This window comes from Panthera onca, chromosome E2 (genome assembly GCF_046562875.1).
Source record: "Panthera onca isolate mPanOnc1 chromosome E2, mPanOnc1 haplotype 2, whole genome shotgun sequence".
NCBI lineage: Eukaryota > Metazoa > Chordata > Mammalia > Carnivora > Felidae > Panthera > Panthera onca.
The window spans coordinates 59,211,348-59,225,334 of record NC_138353.1 but is presented as its reverse complement, the minus strand read 5'-3'; positions in this window follow the sequence as shown (position 1 = coordinate 59,225,334).

Below are 13,987 nucleotides of genomic sequence, written 5' to 3'. Positions count from 1 at the left end.
TGATGGCCCTTCTGGATCTGGCCGAGGTACTGGGGGGACACGGAGGGAGAGGAATCTGTTCCTCCTGTGTCGTTGGCGTAGGCATCATGGACGAGCTGTGTGGAGACAGGGAGGCTTCAGGGCTGGCACGGGTTGAGCTGGGGGCAGTTTGGAGGGAAGGACAGGGGTGCAGGGTGAGTCCACATGACCCTGGCTCTGGGTGGGACCTCCAGGAGTGACTTCTAAACCGTGACAAAGAAATCCCTCAGAGCTGGGGGACAAAACCACATTGCTTCAGCCTTTGAGCTCCTGAAACATGGTGAGAAGTGGAGGTTCCTAGTGGTTTTCCTCCAAGCCTGGGAGTTCCAGCCTTCAGTTGTATGAAAGGGGAGGCACAATCCAATGCGGAGGATCTACGGTTCACGTCTCCCCTGCCCCTGCCCCCTGCCCCCTGCCCCCCGCCCCCCGCCCCCTGCCATCTTTCACGTCTTCCTTTTCTTCCAGCATGCCGTCCGGCCCCTCACTCAGGCACAAGCCTGGCCAGCCTGCCTCTCCCGACCTGGTGCCCGCCTCCCGGCCTCCCCTTCTTCCCCCTCCTGGCCTCGCCAGTGAGGCTGGAGTTGTCAGAGCCCATCCCGACCCTCCCAGGCTTCTACCTGGAGGGCTTCTAGCGTTTCCAAGACTGTCCCCTGAACTCGGTAAACAGACACGGGAACTCTGTGATTTCCCCCAGAACTCGGGTCAGCCAGTGGTGGTTGCCACTTTGAGGGGCTCTTTCCTCCTCTGTACACATCACACGTGCACACCCGCACGTGCACACTCTCACGTGCACACTCGGTCCAGACCTGGAGTCCCTCCCGAGGGGATTCTTTGCACACTGGTGTTTAGCTTTCTGTTGAGGGGTGGGTGGCAGCTGGGGCTGCGTGTGATTTACTGTGGCAAGGACCGCGCTGAGGGTGTTTGGGCTCTGGGTGGGGAAGTCCCGGCCGCCTGGCTCTGTGCAGATGGGGACAGGCAGCATCCCTGCTGGTGAAAGCAAGTGGACCGTTCTTAGGCGAAGAGAGGGGCCATCTTTCCTCGCGGAACCGTCTTGTCGGAGTGTCAGCCCCGCAGAAAACATTTTGGTTTCTACGCCCGGCACTGAAAAGCCATTAAGTGGAAAGGAAGCCTGAGCCCCTTCCCTCGGCGGCCACGCCAGCCGCGTCCCCGGGCACCGCACAGTGCGGCTTTTGTTCGGGGCCCGGAGTGTAGAGCCGGGCCGGCGGGTTGTCGGCCCACATTTCAAATTTCCTGCCTTTCGTCAGCTGTGCCACTAAGATGACAGTATGGAATCCGCGGCGTTTCCTTCCCTTCCCCTGCCCCCACCCCACTTGTGAAGCCGACTCACTTCCACCCCTCCGGCCGTAGTGAAAAGTGTGTTTATGATTTCTCTCTCCCGCGTGTGCACTCACACAAAGGCCTCCTGAACGTGTCCAGGGGCCGTGCCTAGGAGGATTTGGCTGCCTGGGTTTTCGTTTAATGCAGGTATATATTTTTGTGTGTGTGCAAGTATTTATTAAAGTGTTGTAATATTTATTGTTTATTGTCAAGTTGGCTAACGTACAGTGTGTGTAGTGTGCTCTTGGCTTCGAGAGTAGATTCCCATGATTCATCACTTCCATTCAACACCCAGTGCTCATCCCAACAAGTGCCCTCCTCAGTGCCCATCACCCATTTTCCCCTCTACTCCACCCCCATCAACCCTCAGTTTGTACTCTGTATTAAGAGTCTCTATGGTTTGCCTCCCTCCCTCTCTGTAACTTATTTTTCCCTCCCTTCCCCCGTGGTCTTCTGTTAAGTTTCTCAAATTCCACATGTGAGTGAAAACATAGGATATCTGTCTTTCTCTGAATGACTTATTTTGCTTAGCATAAGACCCTCCACTTCCATCCACGTAGTTGCAAATGGCAAGATTTCATTCTTTTTGATTGCCGAGTAATACTCCATTGTATATATATACCACATCTTCTTTATCCATTCATCCATCGAGGGACATTTGGGCTCTTTCCATACTTTGGCTCTCATCGATAGTCCTGCTATAAACATTGGGTGCATGCGCCCCTTTGAAACAGCATACCTGTATCCTGTATCCCTTGGATAAATTCCTAGTAGTGCAATTGCTGGGTCGTAGGGTAGTTCTATTTTTAATTTTTTGAGGAACCTCCATACTGTTCTCCAGAGCGGCTGCACCAGTTTGCATTCCCACCAGCAAAGCAAGAGGGTTCCCGTTTCTCCAAATCCTCGCCAGCATCTGTTGTTTCCTGTGTTGTTAATGTTAGCCACTCTGACAGGTGTGAGGTGGTATCTCAGTGTGGTTTTGATTTGTATTTCCCTGATGATGAGTGATGTGGAGCATCTTTTCATGTGTCTGTTCTCCATCTGGATGTCTTCTTTGGAAAAGGGTCTATTCATTTATTTCTTTTGTCCATTATTTGTTTTTTGGGTGTGGAATTCGGTAAGTTCTTTATAGGTTTTGGACACTAACCCTTTATCAGATATGTTGTTTGCAAATATCTTCTCCCATTCCGTCAGTTGCCTTTTAGTTTTGCTGATTGTTTCCTTCACTGTGCAGGTATCTTTTTGCTGACATTCCATCCCAACCTCTCATGTCTTCAGCGAGAGTCACACACATTTTATCGCCAGGGCTTGGGTCTCGTGGGGACGACTCCATGATGTGCTGTTTTGCTGCTGTGGGGTGGGGTCACACTGCCGATGTTTTGAGTCAGGTGGTTTTCCTGTGTATTTGGGGAGTTTTCATTGTATTACAGAATGATTCGTCTTAGAGGAGAGAATTCACCACCAGAATTTAAAACTCACAGCTTTTTTTTTGTTGCCTAGTGACTTTGTGGAAGCAGCTGCTTAGCAAGATTACCTTTGTGGCATGGCAAACCCTAGGAGGCCCCCACGGCTTCATGTCTGTGCTTTCTGAGGATGCACGTCCACATATGTCCACCGTTGTGTTTTTCTCAGTGCGCAAGAGCATCCCACATAACATTTTGTAGAAAGAAAGCGAGACCTTTCCACCCTTCCTTCCGCAGGTGACACCTGCTTGTGTTTCAACTCTGGCTCCTTGGTTTGTGTAGCCCTGAAGGGGGTCTCACACCTAAGTGGGTTCTGAAGCCTGGGGAGACCCCTCGGGCTGTGAGATGGCTGGGCTTTGGTCCAACACTAACCTATCTGTTGCTGAGAAGGCTTTTTGGCAGGTGCAGTCAACCTCTGAGTCAGGAGGCTTTGCATAACCTGGATGATCTGGGTGGGCCTCCTCCGATCAGGTGAGGGGCTGAAAAGCAAAATCTGAGGTTTCCTTGAGATGAAGAAATTCTGCCTCAAGACTGAAACATCAGCTCCTGCCCGAGTTTTCAGCCTTGCTGGGTCCCATCATCCTGTGAGCCAATTCCTTGAGGCAAATCCCTTTATGTATCCAGTCCACCCTCGAACAGCAGGGGGCTAGAGATGTGGACCCCCGTGTAGTTGAAAATCTGTGTATAGTTTCTGACTCCCCCAAAACTTTACTGCAGTCGCGTATCGTTGGCCTGAATCCTCACCGAGAACACGCAACAAGTAACGCGTCTTTTGTCTGTTACGTGTATTACGTGCTGTATTCTTATAGTCAGCTAGAGAAACAAAAGTGTTATTAAGAAAATCGTAAGGAAAATACATTTACAGTCCTGTGCCATATTTTTTGGAAAAAATGTACGTGTCAGTGGATGCACGTGGTTTGAATTTGTGCTGAGGGTCAACTGTATGTATCTCCTGTCAGTCCTGTGACTTTGGAGAGCTGCCCGACTGACCCTGGCTGAGGTGGGCAGGGCTTCAGGCTCGAACCTTGTAGGAGAACAGCAGTCTCAGGCTGCCAAGGGTCTGTGAAAACCAGAGATGAGCTGCTCTGTGCCTCTCTAGCACCATCTGGGAATCTTGAGTTGTCTTCCAACAAGCCTGTGTGTTTGTGCTGGGGGGCTGGTGTGGGGGTGGTAATGCACAACACAGGCGTGAAAGACAGGTGTCACTGCACGTGTGGTCCTTCGGCAGGCATGGCCACCTCAGCGGGTACCAGGTACCACACCTGTGTTCCTGGCCATGGACAGAGGGGACTGGGAAATGGCACCCTGGCCAGTGGACTTCTGGGTAGACCCCAGGATTTCGGATGGACAAGGGCCAAATAAGTATTGGTGAGCACGAAATATAAATTAGAGGCAGGTAGCATTGTGCCCGCGATGAAACGCAGACGTTCGTGCGGACTTGCTACTCCCCGCTTCCCCCCTCCCCTCCGGCTCCTACCCGAGTGAGCTGGTTAGCCCTTCCGGGCTGCAGGTGTAGGAGGGGGGCCAGATTAATGCCTACTCTGTGGTTCTAGGGAATGGACGTGTCAATGCTGGTGAGGCCCTCAGGAAAGCTCCCTCACTTTGAGACACCATGTAAAGTCACACCTTTTCATTATTAAGATGACAGGTTCCTGCCTGTGACTGTTTGGAGTTAGGGCCGAGCTCCGGCTGTGTCACGCAAAAGCTCTGTGGCTTTAGGCCAGCTCCTTCACCTCTCTGAGCCTGGTGTGCAGAAGGGAGGGGAGGAGCCCATGCTGTCTCCTCGACTTGCAGTAATGGGTAAGTTAAAAGATAGAAAACTGTCCGTATGCTCTGCCCAGCCCGTAGGAAGCCCCCAAAAGTCAGTTTGCCTGCCCTGCTGGGCACTGTTAGGGCCCAGCCTGGGTGAGGACAGAGTCGGGTGCCCGGTGTGCAGAATTGAAGGTGGTGCCCACCTGAGCAACACTTGCCTGGCCCCGAGAGTGAGTGCCACCCGCCACCAGGTACCCAGGGCTCCTTGCTCCTTCACGCTCTTCCTGGCCGTCACTTTACCGTGAGTGTCATTCCAGCTTGCCAGCTGCGGGACTCAGTCCATATCACAGAGATTGCAGCTTGCCCAGGTGCTCCCGGTTGTGTGAGTTCTTGGAAGGCAGTGGCCGCCCCTGTTCATCTCGTGCAGTCGCACATGGCACCTGGAACCCAGGAAGTGCTGCATAAATGCTCACAAATGTGGACTGAGTGAGGGCGAGCAGGAGGCACACAGTTAACGTGACGGAAGCTGCCGTCACCAACGGCGCACTGGGAGGAGAGGCTGCGAAGCTGTCTGTGTCCCCTTGGAACGGGGAGTCTTGTTGGGAGGCCGAGTGCCGCTCAGGGTCGCCCTGAGACCAGATCTGGACCAAAGGTCACATATGGAATGGCTCCGTTTATATGGAATGTCCGGAATAGGTAGGTCTACGGGGACGGAAAGCTGGGGGCTGCCGGGGCAGGAGGGAAGGGGGATGGGTGGTGACGGCAGTGTGTGCGGCGGCTTCCTTTGGCGGATGGACGTGTCTTGGAAGTAGGTGAGGTGAGAGTCGCACAGTCCCGAGAACGTGCTGAATGCCACTCAGTCATACGCTTGAAACGTGGCAAAAATGGTAACGTGCATGTTATGTGTATTTTACCACACTTGTGTGCACGGACACCGGGTGTGGCAGGCCTGGGAGTGTGGGACAGAAACGAGGTTCAGGCAGGAGGTCAGGCCGTCAGCTCGTGGGGCTGAAGGTGGGGTTGAACAACCGAACTACAGCAAGGGGCTCACGCACTGTCATGAACCCACTCGACCTTTATTTCTGCTTCTCTTTTTCATCCGTCACCACCACCAGCTGCCACCTGGTGGGACATATGGCTCTGGAAGCTTCTAACGGGACCACCTGCTTGGTTTGGGGGAGGAGCAGCTCCCAGAAGAAGACAGCGGAGTGTAGCTGGGATGGGGGGGCGGGCAGCGTTTCAGAGCCACACGCCCCACATCATTGGTCAGCAGGTGCCTGGGTGCCAGGTCTCCACTGTCTTTTGCAGTAAATGTCTTTAGCAGTGTCACAGCTTTCCGTGGGACCCGTCCATCTATGTCTTCTTCAGACTTATTCAGAGCAACTCTTCTCTCCTCCCCTCTGAAGCCTCCGGGATGCTTACAAAAGCCCGCACCAGCTGGCAGAGGTCACCAAAGACACAGGAGCCCCACATGGGACTGCGTTTGGGGGGTGGAGAGGCACGTAGGACATGGCTCATCTGGGAAAGTAGTCACGCGTGGTGGGGTTTGGGATGGGGATAGTGGAGGTGCTTCATGCTGGGGCAAGGCGGCGGGTCTCCACAGCACGATCCCGATGGCCCGGCGCGTCCTTCAGAGACTTGGGCAATTTGCAGATGTCTGGGGGCCGCGTGGACCTGCGTTCGTGCTTGCCTGAGGCGATGGGATACACAGGTGTGCGGAGAGTGCTATGTGGGTGTGCAAGTCCGTAAGAGCCCGCTACATGATGGGTCCTGGTGGGCTTTCCGGCTGTGGGAACATCTGTTCAGGTTTTGACCGAGAGCCAGCAGGAGATCTTGCCTGATCCCCGAAGATAGTTTTACCTACTGTTGAGGAGAGAGATTGAGAGAGCTCTAAAACAAACAAACAGAAAACCCAACTTCAAACATGATTGCTGTCCTCGGGGACATTTCTTTCCCAACCTTAATTTTGGGATTAATTTGTTTTAGAAGTTCCTTGGCTGCTGTTCGAGTGTGTGTGTGTGTGTGTGTGTGAGAAAAAAAACACTAAGAAGAAAGTGTCTCGTTCTTCTGACTCCTGTTAGCGACCATCTCGTGTCTTCACTGTGAGGACAGCCGTGGTGAGGGCACCTCTCCCACCTCTGCATCTCCTTTGAAGCAGGCTTTGAAAGAACGCAAGGGAGCCAGACCCCCCACCCACCCTGTTCCTGCAGTGGCTCCGTGCCAGGGTTGTCCTCAGCTGTGTGCTGGGGGTGCTTTATTGTGAACCAAAGTGATCTTGGTTAATAAAGATACAGAGGCAAAAGCTGGGAGCCCCCCGATTCCAGTTCCAGTCCGTTTATCGTCTGGACGCGGTATCTCCCCGTTCCGAATGTTCCACCAGGTTCCTGCTCCTGGGGGTGGGCGGTCAGAGCAGTGCGGCTTTCTTCTCTGACTTCACTAATTTTAAGTTCTGGGTCACCAAATATTCTTTTTCTAATGATTCCTGAATTCTTGTCATCTAATTAGGGGCATTAGTCATCCGTGACGTTCTTTTTGTCTTGCTTTTTATTTGTGGGGGGAATCATTACTTTATAGATTATTTTATAGATTTTACAAGCCATGCAAGAATATACAGTCAACCCTTGAACAACACGGGTTTGAGCTGTGGGTCCACTTATATGCAGATTGTTTCAATAAATACAGTACAGTAACTGTATTTTCTCCGTCTTATGACTTTCTTAATAACTTTTTCTTTCCTCTAGCTGGCTGTACTGTAAGAACGTAGCATATAGTACATATAACATACAGAATATGTGTTAATCAACTGTTTATGTCATCTGTAAGGCTTCTGGCCAACAGTAGGCTATTAGTAGGTAAGTTTTGGGGAGTCAAAAGTTATACACAGATTTTTGACTGCATGGGGAGTCGGTGCCCCCAACCCCTTGTTCAAGGGTCCGTTGTAAAGATTCAAATGATTCTGAAGTTCAGAGCACACGGTGCTGTTCCTTGCCCCCCTCCCCCGGGAAACACCCTCAGGGGTTTGACATCTCCTTCCCGGTTCCTTCCCTGGCAGGGACAGTCGCTGGCAATCCGCACTGAGTGTATTGAATACTGCGACGCGTATTCATTGGTTCACCTAGCGTTTCTGAGTGCCTGCTGTGTGTCAGGTGTGCTGTTAGGAGCTGCAGATTCACTGATGAGCAGAAATGGTCCCCTGTCGTCACACCACTCGTGTGCTGTGGGCACGTTGTGCTGGGCCTTCAGTCCCTCCCGCATAACAAAACATGTAGGTGTTCTCTCCAAGGCCGGCCTTAGTCTGCCCTGTGCTCTTCAACGGCTACAGGTCACGCTGAATTTTGATGGACATGAATTGAGTTCCAGTGGATTTGCCATTACGAAAAAAACAACAAAGGTCTTTTGTTTACATCTCATTGAACACCTGGGTGTTTCATAAGATTTGGGTTCTTTGGATGGCAAGACACAACACACTGATCTTCGATAGGTGAAACTCACATTTGAATCCTGTGTACAATTTCCAAAGCAGAGCCTTCAAGCAAGGGTCTTCCTGAGTCTTCACTTGCAACCTGGAAAGCAGGTACTGATATTTCTACCATATTGCTGATGAGAAGACCAAGGCCCAGAGAGGTCAAGAAAGTGGCCCAGGGTCACACAGCTCAGAAGTAGTAGGGGCCAAGCTTTGAATTCAGGCTTTGTGGTGCTTATCTGAGAACTTTTCCTTCTCTATTTCTTCCTCCCTCCCTCCCTCCCTCCCTCCTTTCCTTCCTATGTTTAATTGTTTTTGAGAGACAGAGAGAGACAGAGACAGACAAACATGAGTGGGGGAGGGGCAGAGAGAGGGAGACACAGGATCTGTAGCAGGCTCCAGGCTCTGAGCTGTCAGCACAGAGCCCGATGCGGGGCTCAAACTCACAAGCCGTGAGATCATGACCTGAGCTGAAGTCGGCCGCCCAACCGACTGAGCCACCCAGGCACCCCAAGAACTTTACATTTCAACAACGTCTGGCATTCGGCCTCTGTGCTCAAGGTTTGCTCTCTGCCCCACCTGAGTCCCATGAAGAACAAGTACAGGCACAGCTCCAAACTTTGACCAGAAGTGGGGCCTTTTCGCCTTACATCCGGTGAGTGGTTTCATACCTTGACCAAGGACCTTTTTTTTGTCCCAGGGGTGCTAAGCCCACTCCTTTGAAACGTTACGATACCACGGTATGAACAGGTTCCAAACCTCCCTCGCCGGCATCTCACACGGCCCTGACACCTGGGGAAGGGAAGACTGTTCCAGAGGAGGGAAGGCATCCTTTGAGTGATTTCATCAGGCACATGTCACTCTGCCTGAATCATCTTTCTGTAAGGTGCGCATGTTTCAACAGTACAAAGCAGGGGTCCATCAGCTGTGAGAGCTCTTGGCACGTTGCTGTTTTAAAATTTAAGTACATGGAATGTCCTACATGGACGTGGCCTTTCAGCTTCTTAAGGTAAGGTTTAAAATGTGTTTTCACCCTGTAATCCCTGGGGGACAGGAAAGGCTGTTTGTTTCATCCTTGGGCCTCCAGGAAAGCTGGCCCGGGCCAGAGGCGGGAAATTCGCTCGAGCCCTGAGCTCTCCTCGGCACTACCTGAGCTGTCTTCAGAGGGGTCGTCCTCTGGAGAGGTATGAGCCGAGTGACTAAGCAGACACAGTGCTGCCGGCCTCTCTGTCCTGAGGCTGGAGGCTTTAGCGCCAGCCTCTGTTTTGGGGCAGTGAGCCCCACTGGGCTGTTGGGGTTGACATCAGAGTGTTATAAAAGTGTCTGCTTTTATAAGTGCTCCGTGCCAGCAGAGGCAGGGCAGCTGATGTGGCAGTGTCCCTAGTCCTGCTGTGCGTGGCTCTGAGCCCTTTACCCACTAGCCTTGCTCCTACCCTAGGAGGGGGGTGTCATTATTATGCACCGAGATGTTAAGTAACTTGCTCAGGGTCCCAGTGAGGAGGAGGGTCAGGCTGGGACTCAGACCCAGGCCAGCGGTTCCCCTGTCTTCCCCGTTCCAAGGGAAGGGCCCAGAGTGGCTCTGGACTGTCTGCCTAGTCAGAGCATGCCAAGGTGACATAGATGGAGGTGCTTCTGAGGAGTTGGCAGCCAGACACGGGAACCAGTCCATCTAGAACTAATGACGGTGCGCGGTGGGGGGTAACAGTAGCTGCACTAGGGCCAGGGGAGTGCCGGGAGGAGGAAGACAGCAGGGAAGTTTTCTCTGGGGGGTCGGCAGCGGGAGGACGGGGTGGTGCCAGGAAGAGGCGATGATGGGGTGCTCTCAGGGTCAAGAGAATGCACATGCAGTGCCTTCTGGGAAACTCTCTGGTCAGTGTGGGGGACTGAGAGAGTGGGCAGAGCAGAGGCAGAGAGCAGCCTGTACTTGGTTAGCTTGGCCTGGGCAAGTTCTTTATCAGAACCTCTCAAAAAAGCAGACCACGTGAGTGGTTCCACTGGGCCTGGTCACTCAGTGGCTTAGTGTGTCTAGGTGGTGAATGGGGCTGGGGTCCCTGCTCGAACTTGTAGGACGTAGGCCTCTTTTTCTGCAAAACCAGTGGCCCTCACCTGCTCACTGTAATATCCACGAATGCCACGGACAGAGCCCTCCCGACGGCTCAGGATCTGTTGTGTGGCCCAGCCGGTTTCATCATCTCCCCATGAGGGCCCAGGAGCACTAAGGAAGCCCTGCCCCCACCCCCGGGACCCAGGTCAGGGGCAGGTTCTAGACCCTCATCCATCACCGTGTGACTGCCAGCTGCTGCGGGATGTGAGCAGGTTCCAGCTGGTTCCATCCCACTGGCAGCAGACAAACTTTCCTTGCATTTTTGTTCCGTGGCCCCAGCCCAGGGCAGCACGCGGAAGGGCCAGAGCCAGAGCTGGGGTGCGCAGCTGATGCTGAAGGTGCCCCTTGGCCAGCTGGGTTCAGGGGGCTCCGCCCCGGAGGAGGCAAAGACGTTTGGAGCTGGAGGGGCTGTCTGCCACTTGGAAAGGTGCAGAATGCTTCCATAATTACTTCCACATGTGGGGCCCTCCTTCCTCCCTCACCTGACCGCCTGCCGGCTTCCTCCTCCCGCCAGACTTGGGTGCTCCGCTGGCTGTCTCCTGCCCTGAGTGTCCTCAGCCCTGCCCGCGCCTGGCTGGGGCTTGCAGTGAGCTCTGAGGACACCTTGAGAGTGATTTCTCATGATTACGTCCTTCTTTTCTTGTTTGTTTTCAAGCATTTTTCTTTAATAACCACATCGAGAGGGGCCCTGTTTGTTTTTCTTGCGTAGAGTCTCCTGCCGATCGATTCTTCACCAGAAGAAGGCCGTGATCCCCCAGGCCCTGCCGGGACTAAAGGGAGCTGAGTGCGCCTCACCAGGGAGAGGGTTCCAGCAGACACACCTATCCCTGGGGAAAACGGCCCCTTTGGAGGCTGGGTGCCAGGTGATGGTGCGGATGAACCCAGCCCACACTCCTCTGCCAGAATGGCTCCCATTTTATAGATCAGGCACCTGAGGTGCAGTCGGTTGCTCAAGGTCACGCAGTGACCCTGCAGGTGGAGTTCACGTCCGCCATCTCTGAGCTGGGGCTGCCCGATAGAAATATAATTGCAGCTGCATGTATGGTCTAAGATTTTCCAATAGGCACATTATACATAGTGAAAGTGAAGTTAATTTCGATACTGTGCTGTATTTAACTCAGTATATCCAAAATAGCATCCTTTCAACAAGTAATCAACATTTAAGATATGATGAGTGTCATGGACTGAATGTGTGTGTCCCCCAAATCCCTGCATTGAAGCCCTCGCTCCCAGTATGATGGTGTTTGGAGATGATCGGGTCTTTTGGGAGGTGATTAGATGAGGTCATTGGTCAGGACCCCCGTGATGGGATCAGTGACCTTATAAGAAGAGGGAGAGACCTGTGTGGGATCATTTTATTGTACCCCTGAAACTAATATGACACTGAATCTGAACTACACTTAAAAGAGTCCTCCCTACCACCCGAGGACACAGCAAGCAGTCGGGAAACACCACTAGTCAGGGTTCCTTGGTTTTTAGACACGTACCACACACGACTGTGTCTTTGCAGAGCAGGCCGAGGACAGAAACCTCAAGCAGTGTGATGAGTTCAAGCTAATCTTGAGGCCTGTGACTATTTCAATGTATTTTCATACCTGAGGAGGTGAAGTTAGTTTCAGAAACTTCCCTCATCAGAGAGAAAGAAACAGTGGTTATATAAGTCCTTAGTCTCTTCGACTTGCTCAGAGTGACCTTGCTTTTTTTTTTTCCCTCTAGAAGTTTATTATGTATTTTAATAGCAAAAAATATTACATTGGAACAACAGGGAAATACTGAAAGCATATCATAAAACTACTAACTTGTCCTCAGAGGCACATTTGCGCACACGTGGATTAGTAGTTTGTATAAAATGTATAATGTAACTGCATTGTTTTCGATGCTAATGAAATACATCAGCCACTGAAGCACTTTTTTTAAAAAAAAGAGCTTAGTCCTTTATGTGAACTCACTTTACCCCAGTTTATAAATTTGGAAAGCAAGAAAGTGGGAAAATATAAGAAGAGGGAAAAAGAGTTAAAACATACTTATTCCAGTGATGTAATGCCACTGAGTTATAACATCTTCCTTGGAATGAGAGATTTCTCCTTGTACATTGAGTTTTCTTTCTGTTTATTTATTAATTTGTTCAACAAATATTTGAGTCAGATCCTGAGCTAGGAACCGGGGAAACCACGGAGAATAAAACCAATGTGGTCCCTGCTCGCACAGGGCTCCGGCTCCAGTGGGGGAGACAAATAAATATTGTAGAACCACAGTGTGGCTAGAATTACAAGGGGAAGTGCAGGTGCATGGGAGTTTGCAAAAAGGGGGGCCTGAGCCAGGAGTGGGTGGTGTCTGGCTGAGGGAGGTCGTCCCTGGGAGTTTTGCTTTTGCTAAGGCCTGGTGTGGGAAGGAGTTGGCCAGGTGGAAAATAGGCAGGCAAGAATGTTGCAGGCAGAGGGAACAGCATGTGCAAAGGCCCTGGGGCCAGAAGGCGCATGAGGACTTGGACCCAGGTCCGTGCCCTGGGTGTGAACTGGCCGGGGACACCCACTGTGGGCGATCCCAGGTAGAAAGGAGCATCATCCCCACTGGGCCGCCCACGATTGCCTGTTGTCTGTTCCCATCCCAGAAAGTGGACCTGGAGCCGGGGTCTGCAGGACGCTCCTGAGAGTTGCAGGGAGGGAGGGCCTCTTCTCTGAACGCCAAGTACATGGGGCACAGCTCCTTCCCCACTTGGCAGGGTCCCAGCTCTTTGTTTCTGTTGCACTTGGCAGCTTCTGCTGCTGTAGATTTAGCTCAGTGATTGTGGCACACTCTGTATCTGTTCCACCCAGCATCCTTCCTACCAGGACTGACTTAGTCCAGAGCACCCAGCGCCAGACCGCCGGCGTCAAGGGTCAGCAAATTGCAACTGAGGGCCAATGCCTCTTTGTGAAGTAAATTTTTTTTTTAATGTTTATTTATTTTTGAGAGAGAAAGAGAGAGCACTAGTGGGGGAGGGACAGGAAGAGAGGGAGAGGAGGGATCCAGAGTGGGCTCTGAGCTGACAGCAGAGAGCCTGATGCGGGGCTCGAATTCATGAACCGAACTGTAAGATCATGACCTGAGCTGAAGTCGGACTGGCTGAGCCACCTAGGCACCCCTAAAGTTTTTTTTTTTTTTAATGTTTATTTTTTGAGAGAGAGAGAGAGGGAGAGAGAGGCAGACAGAGACGGAGACAGAGGATCCAAAGTGGGTGCTGCAGTGACAGCAGAGAGCCTGACGCGGGTCTTGAACTCAGGAACCGTGAGATCATGACCTGAGCTGAAGTCGGACGCTCAACCGATGGAGCCAGCCAGGCGCCCCTGTTTGAATAAAGTTTTATTGGAACACAGCCGCACACATTCACTGATGGGATTGTCTGTGTCAGACTTGAGTGGTTACGGAAGCGACCACATGGTTCGCAGAGCCAGAGATGTTTACTACCTGGTCCTTTGTGGCAAAAGTTCACCAGCCCCAAGTCCAGGTCAGTCCTGATGCCCCTGTGTCTTCATTCCCCAGTTTCCACTGCAGCTGGTGGGGGGCCTAGGTTGTGGAAGGTCGAACAAATCACTGCAGCTTCTCTGACCTGTAAACATTTTATGTACGTTTGTTTCACCGAATAGTCACAACAGCCCCTGAAGTAGGAGCTCCTGAGGAAAAGGAAGAACAGAGAGGTCCAGTAACCCACCTGGGATCACACAGCTTGATGGCTCCTGAGTCTGGGCCTGGTGGGAGAGGGCAGGGGGAAGGTGGCTGTATGGATTCCTTCAGATCTCAGATCCTAATTGGCATCTAGGCCCCTATTCCTGCCCCTTCACATGAAACAGGAAGGAGGGGCTGAGCTTG